Consider the following 7,888-nt stretch of genomic DNA (forward strand, 5'->3'; position numbering starts at 1 on the left):
TCTTTTTTAGTTTTTCTTTTTTAAGTTTCTTCTTTTTATTGATTTGTTTTCTTAAATTTGTCAATGTTCATTCTAACATTGACACTTGGAAAAATCTTTACGTGCCAAGCAAGCTAAAGCTCTAACAATTTATAATAAACCTCAAAATTTTGGGTATCTGTTTTAATGTTTTCGAGTTACCTTAATCTTTTGTCAAAATATATTGAAATATTTGTGCAATTCCCAGTTTTTTTTTAGTTTTTTTTCTTTTTTTAGTTGTTTAGCTTTTTTTAGTTTTTTTTCTTTTTAGTTTTTTACCTTTTTATTTTTTTATTTTTTTTACATTTTTTCTTTTTAAGTTTTTTCTTTTTTTCTTTTTTTTATTTTTTAGTTTTTTTTAGTTTTTTACCATTTTTTTTCAGTTTTCTTTTTCTTCTTTATTTTTCAGACGTCATGTGCAAACCCTCAGAAGAAAAATACATACAACTTATTTTTATATATAGATAAGATATAATCTGGCGTAACAGACATAGTGTAACAGACATAAAAGACAGACAACTTATTTTTATATATATAGATTTTTATATATATAGATACAGTTTCTTCTTTAGTTTTTTTTCTTTTTTAGTTTTTTCTTTTTTTAGTTTCTTCTTTTTATTGATTTGTTTTCTTCAATTTCTCAATGTTCATTCTAACATTGACACTTGGAAAAATCTTTACGTGCCAAGCATGCTAAAGCTCCAACAATTTAAATTAAACATCAAAATTTGGGGTATCTGTTTTAAGGTTTTCGAATTACTTTAATCTATTTTCAAAATATATTGAAATATTTGTGCAATTCCCAGTTTTTTTTAGTTTTTTCTTTTTTTAGTTTTTTAGCTTTTTTAGTTTTTTTTTTTTAGTTTTTTATCTTTTTTATTTTTTTACGTTTTTTCTTTTTAGGTTTTTCCTTTTTTTAATTTTTTTAATTTTTAATTTTTTTTTAGTTTTTTCTTTTTAGTTTTTTTTAGTTTTTTACCATTTTTCTTTTTCGAATTACTTTAATCTATTGTCAAAATATTTCGAAATATTTATGCAATTTCCAGTTTTTGCATTCTAGTTTGTTTTCTTTTATATATATAGAAGACTAGCTGTTGGGGTGGCGCTTCGCGCCACCCCAACACCTAGTTGGTGGGGGCGCTTCGCGCCCCCCCCAAGCCCCCCCGCGCGCGTAAGTCGTTACGCGCCATAATAGTTACGCGCCATTGTAGTTGTGTCCCTATGTCCCACCTGTGAATATAGATATATATATATATATATGGTTTTAACTACGTAAACTTGCGAATATACAACATTCTTTGCTGTCCCATTGTCTTTGCATATAAATAGATTGTCAGGTTATCCCCCTGTTTCCCCCGGTGTCCCCGTTGTAGTTGTGTCCCTGTGTCCCGGTCGTCATTTATATTCCCTGTGTCCCGGGTCCCGGTCATCATTTGTATCCCGGTGTCCCGGTCTGTATATACATTCGTTTTTTAGTTTTGTTTTTCTCCTTTATTTTTTTCCTTTTTTTTTCTTTTTTAGCTTATTTAGATTTTTAGATTTTTTAGTTTTTTTTATTAGTTTTAGTTTTTATTTCTTTTAGTTTTTTTGTCCCGGTCGTCATTTATATCCCCTGTTTCCCCCGGTGTCCCCGTTGTAGTTGTGTCCCTGTGTCCCGGTCGTTATTTATATTCCCTGTGTCCCGGTCGTCATTTGTATCCCGGTGTACCGGTCTGTATATACATTCGTTTTTTAGTTTTGCTTTTCTCCTTTATTTTTTTCTTTTTTTTTTCTTTTTAGTTTATTTAGATTTTTATATTTTTTAGTTTTTTTATTAGTTTTTAGTTTTTTTTTCTTTTTAGTTTTTTTGTAGTTTTTACCTTCTTTTTAGTTTTGTTAATTTTTTTTTTTACTTGTGTCCTGGTCGTCATTTATACTCCCTGTGTCCCGGTGCTTTGTTGATTGCTAATCGAACATTCCTTTTGTCCTGGTCGCTTTCTCTTTGAGTGTCGTCATTTATTTTTTTCTTTTTTAGTTCTTTTAGTTTTACCTTTTTTAGTTTTTTTTTAGTTTTAGTTTTTTTAGTTTTTTACCTTTTTTTAGTTTTTTTAGTTTTTTAGCTTTTTTATTTTTTTATTAGTTTTTAGTTTTTTTGTAGTTTTTGCCTTTTTTTTTAGTTTTTTGTCCTGGTCGCTTTCTCTTTGAGTGTCGTCATTTATTAGTTTTTTCCTTTTTTTTTTTAGTTTTTTATTGGTTTTTACCTTTATTTTAGCTTATTTTTCAGTTTTTTCCTTTTTTTAGTTTTTTTTTATTTTTTATTTTTTTTAGTTTTTTACCTTTTTTTAGTTTTTTTAGTTTTTTAGTTTTTTAGCTTTTTTACTTTTTTTATTAGTTTTTAGTTTTTTTTTGTAGTTTTTGCCTTTTTTTAGTTTTTTCAGTTTTTTTTTTAGTTTTTTATTGGTTTTTACCTTTATAGTTTTTTTAGTTTTTTAGCTTTTTTATTTTTTTTTATTAGTTTTTAGTTTTTTTTGTAGTTTTTGCCTTTTTTTAGTTTTTTCAGTTTTGACGTCACCTAATCCAGTTTTTTCAGGTGACGTCACCTGACACATCCATCCACACATCCATCCATCCATCCATCCACAGACAACTTATTTTTATATATATAGATATATATATATATATATATATATATATATATATATATATATATATATATATATATATATATATATATATATATATATATATATATATATATATACTAGCTGTTGGGGTGGCGCTTCGCGCCACCCCAACACCTAGTTGGTGGGGGCGCTTCGCGCCCCCCCCAAGCCCCCCCGCGCGCGTAAGTCGTTACGCGCCATAATAGTTACGCGCCATTGCAGTTGTGTCCCTATGTCCCACCTGTGAATATAGATAGATATATATATATGGTTTTAACTACGTAAAACTTGCGAATATACAACATTCTTTGCTGTCCCATTGTCTTTGCATATAAATAGATTGTCAGGTTTACCGACTCTTGAACATGCAACATATAATGGTCCATGGGAAAACAATCTGTATTCAGATCTATACCTCATGATTCTAATGATTGCCCTTGAGCTTTGTTGATGGTGATTGCTAATCGACCATTCCCTGTCCCGGTGTCCCGGTCGTCATTTACATCCCCCTGTTTCCCCCGGTGTCCCCGTTGTAGTTGTGTCCCTGTGTCCCGGTCGTCATTTATATTCCCTGTGTCCCGGGTCCCGGTCGTCATTTGTATCCCGGTGTCCCGGTCTGTATATACATTCGTTTTTTAGTTTTGTTTTTCTCCTTTATTTTTTCCTTTTTTTTTCTTTTTTAGCTTATTTAGATTTTTAGATTTTTTAGTTTTTTTATTAGTTTTTAGTTTTTTTTTCTTTTTAGTTTTTTTGTCCCGGTCGTCATTTATATCCCCCTGTTTCCCCCGGTGTCCCCGTTGTAGTTGTGTCCCTGTGTCCCGGTCGTCATTTATATTCCCTGTGTCCCGGTCGTCATTTGTATCCCGGTGTACCGGAGTTGTGTCCCTGTGTCCCGGTCGTCATTTATATTCCCTGTGTCCCGGGTCCCGGTCGTCATTTGTATCCCGGTGTCCCGGTCTGTATATACATTCGTTTTTAGTTTTGTTTTTCTCCTTTATTTTTTTCCTTTTTTTTTCTTTTTTAGCTTATTTAGATTTTTAGATTTTTTAGTTTTTTTATTAGTTTTTAGTTTTTTTTTCTTTTTAGTTTTTTTGTCCCGGTCGTCATTTATATCCCCCTGTTTCCCCCGGGTCGTCATTTATACTCCCTGTGTCCCGGTGCTTTGTTGATTGCTAATCGAACATTCCTTTTGTCCTGGTCGCTTTCTCTTTGAGTGTCGTCATTTATTTTTTTCTTTTTTAGTTCTTTTAGTTTTTACCTTTTTTAGTTTTTTTTTAGTTTTTTAGTTTTTTTAGTTTTTTACCTTTTTTTAGTTTTTTTAGTTTTTTTTAGTTTTTTAGCTTTTTTATTTTTTTTATTAGTTTTTAGTTTTTTTGTAGTTTTTGCCTTTTTTTTAGTTTTTTAGTTTTTAGCTTTTTTATTAGTTTTTAGTTTTTTTGTAGTTTTTGCCTTTTTTTAGTTTTTTTAGTTTTTTAGCTTTTTTATTTTTTTTATTAGTTTTTAGTTTTTTTTGTAGTTTTTGCCTTTTTTTTCTCTTTGAGTGTCGTCATTTATTAGTTTTTTCCTTTTTTTTTTTTAGTTTTTTATTGGTTTTTACCTTTATTTTAGCTTATTTTTCAGTTTTTTCCTTTTTTTAGTTTTTTTTATTTTTTATTTTTTTTAGTTTTTTACCTTTTTTTAGTTTTTTTAGTTTTTTAGCTTTTTTACTTTTTTATTAGTTTTTAGTTTTTTTGTAGTTTTTGCCTTTTTTTAGTTTTTTCAGTTTTTTTTTTTAGTTTTTATTGGTTTTTACCTTTATAGTTTTTTTAGTTTTTTAGCTTTTTTATTTTTTTTTATTAGTTTTTAGTTTTTTTTGTAGTTTTTGCCTTTTTTAGTTTTTTCAGTTTTGACGTCACCTGATCCAGTTTTTTCAGGTGACGTCACCTGACACATCCATCCATCCATCCATCCACAGACAACTTATTTTTATATATATAGATATATATATATATATATATATATATATATATATATATATATATATATATATATATATATATATATATATGTATATATATATATATATATATTATAGCTGTTGGGGTGGCGCTTCGCGCCACCCCAACACCTAGTTGGTGGGGGCGCTTCGCGCCCCCCCCAAGCCCCCCCGCGCGCGTAAGTCGTTACGCGCCATAATAGTTACGCGCCATTGTAGTTGTGTCCCTATGTCCCACCTGTGAATATAGATATATATATATATATATGGTTTTAACTACGTAAAACTTGCGAATATACAACATTCTTTGCTGTCCCATTGTCTTTGCATATAAATAGATTGTCAGGTTATCCCCCTGTTTCCCCCGGTGTCCCCGTTGTAGTTGTGTCCCTGTGTCCCGGTCGTCATTTATATTCCCTGTGTCCCGCGTCCCGGTCATCATTTGTATCCCGGTGTCCCGGTCTGTATATACATTCGTTTTTTAGTTTTGTTTTTCTCCTTTATTTTTTTCCTTTTTTTTTCTTTTTTAGCTTATTTAGATTTTTAGATTTTTTAGTTTTTTTATTAGTTTTTAGTTTTTATTTCTTTTTAGTTTTTTTGTCCCGGTCGTCATTTATATCCCCCTGTTTCCCCCGGTGTCCCCGTTGTAGTTGTGTCCCTGTGTCCCGGTCGTTATTTATATTCCCTGTGTCCCGGTCGTCATTTGTATCCCGGTGTACCGGTCTGTATATACATTCGTTTTTTAGTTTTGTTTTTCTCCTTTATTTTTTTCCTTTTTTTTCTTTTTTAGTTTATTTAGATTTTAGATTTTTTAGTTTTTTTATTAGTTTTTAGTTTTTTTTTCTTTTTAGTTTTTTTGTAGTTTTTACCTCTTTTTAGTTTTGTTAATTTTTTTTTTTACTTGTGTCCTGGTCGTCATTTATACTCCCTGTGTCCCGGTGCTTTGTTGATTGCTAATCGAACATTCCTTTTGTCCTGGTCGCTTTCTCTTTGAGTGTCGTCATTTATTTTTTTTCTTTTTTAGTTCTTTTAGTTTTTACCTTTTTTAGTTTTTTTTTAGTTTTTAGTTTTTTTAGTTTTTTACCTTTTTTTAGTTTTTTTAGTTTTTTAGCTTTTTTATTTTTTTTATTAGTTTTTAGTTTTTTTGTAGTTTTTGCCTTTTTTTTTAGTTTTTTGTCCTGGTCGCTTTCTCTTTGAGTGTCGTCATTTATTAGTTTTTTCCTTTTTTTTTTTAGTTTTTTATTGGTTTTTACCTTTATTTTAGCTTATTTTTCAGTTTTTTCCTTTTTTTTAGTTTTTTTTTTATTTTTTATTTTTTTTAGTTTTTTACCTTTTTTTAGTTTTTTAGTTTTTTTAGTTTTTTAGCTTTTTTACTTTTTTTATTAGTTTTTAGTTTTTTTTTGTAGTTTTTTGCCTTTTTTTTAGTTTTTTCAGTTTTTTTTTTAGTTTTTTATTGGTTTTTACCTTTATAGTTTTTTTAGTTTTTTAGCTTTTTTATTTTTTTTATTAGTTTTTAGTTTTTTTTTGTAGTTTTTGCCTTTTTTTAGTTTTTTCAGTTTTGACGTCACCTAATCCAGTTTTTTCAGGTGACGTCACCTGACACATCCATCCACACATCCATCCATCCATCCATCCACAGACAACTTATTTTTATATATATAGATATATATATATATATATATATATATATATATATATATATATATATAGATATATATATATATATATATATATATATATCTTCTATATATATAAAAATAAGTTGTCTGTCTGTCTGTCTGTGGATGGATCAGGTGACGTCACCTGAAAAAAACTGGATCAGGTGACGTCAAAACTGAAAAAACTAAAAAAAGGCAAAAACTACAAAAAAACTAAAAACTAATAAAAAAAATAAAAAAGCTAAAAAACTAAAAAAACTAAAAAAAGGCAAAAACTACAAAAAAAACTAAAAACTAATAAAAAAGCTAAAAAACTAAAAAAACTAAAAAAAGGCAAAAACTACAAAAAAACTAAAAACTAATAAAAAAAATAAAAAAGCTAAAAAACTAAAAAAACTAAAAAAAGGTAAAAAACTAAAAAAACTAAAAACTAAAAATAAAAAAAATAAAAAAGCTAAAAAACTAAAAAAACTAAAAAAACTAAAAAAGGTAAAAAACTAAAAAAAACTAAAAACTAAAAAAAACTAAAAAAAGGAAAAAACTGAAAAATAAGCTAAAATAAAGGTAAAAACCAATAAAAAACTAAAAAAAAAACTGAAAAAAACTAAAAAAAGGCAAAAAACTACAAAAAAACTAAAAACTAATAAAAAAAGTAAAAAGCTAAAAAACTAAAAAAACTAAAAAAACTAAAAAAACTAAAAAAAGGTAAAAAACTAAAAAAAATAAAAAATAAAAAAAAACTAAAAAAAGGAAAAAAACTGAAAAATAAGCTAACATAAAGGTAAAAACCAATAAAAAACTAAAAAGAAAAAAAGGAAAAAACTAAAAAAAATTTTCATCTAAAAAACTAAAAAAAACTAAAAAAGGTAAAAACTAAAAGAACTAAAAAAGAAAAAAATAAATGACGACACTCAAAGAGAAAGCGACCAGGACAAAAGGAATGTTCGATTAGCAATCAACAAAGCACCGGGACACAGGGAGTATAAATGACGACCAGGACATAAGTAAAAAAAAAAATTAACAAAACTAAAAAGAAGGTAAAAACTACAAAAAAACTAAAAAGAAAAAAAACTAAAAACTAATAAAAAAACTAAAAAATCTAAAAATCTAAATAAACTAAAAAAGAAAAAAAAAGGAAAAAAATAAAGGAGAAAAACAAAACTAAAAAACGAATGTATATACAGACCGGTACACCGGGATACAAATGACGACCGGGACACAGGGAATATAAATGACGACCGGGACACAGGGACACAACTACAACGGGGACACCGGGGGAAACAGGGGGATATAAATGACGACCGGGACAAAAAAACTAAAAAGAAAAAAAAACTAAAAACTAATAAAAAAACTAAAAATCTAAAAATCTAAATAAGCTAAAAAAGAAAAAAAGGAAAAAAATAAAGGAGAAAAACAAAACTAAAAAACGAATGTATATACAGACCGGGATACAAATGACGACCGGGACACAGGGAATATAAATGACGACCGGGACACAGGGACACAACTACAACGGGGACACCGGGGGAAACAGGGGGATGTAAATGACGACCGGGACACCGGGACAGGGAATGGTCGATTAGCAATCACCATCA

The 7,888-nt window shown here is 28.3% G+C and overlaps 1 long non-coding RNA gene across 1 annotated transcript in view; it reads right to left on the reverse strand.

Annotated features, from left to right (window-relative positions):
• Window positions 1–6,493, reverse strand: part of LOC136032691 (uncharacterized) — a 31,349-nt gene extending 24,856 nt beyond the window's left edge. The window contains exon 1 of the long non-coding RNA XR_010618763.1: window positions 6,439–6,493. This is a non-coding gene — a long non-coding RNA (uncharacterized LOC136032691). The remainder of the gene's footprint in view (window positions 1–6,438) is intronic.
• Window positions 6,494–7,888: the final 1,395 nt, after the last annotated feature.

This window comes from Artemia franciscana, chromosome 11 (genome assembly GCF_032884065.1).
Source record: "Artemia franciscana chromosome 11, ASM3288406v1, whole genome shotgun sequence".
In the NCBI taxonomy this organism is placed as follows: Eukaryota; Metazoa; Arthropoda; class Branchiopoda; order Anostraca; family Artemiidae; genus Artemia; species Artemia franciscana.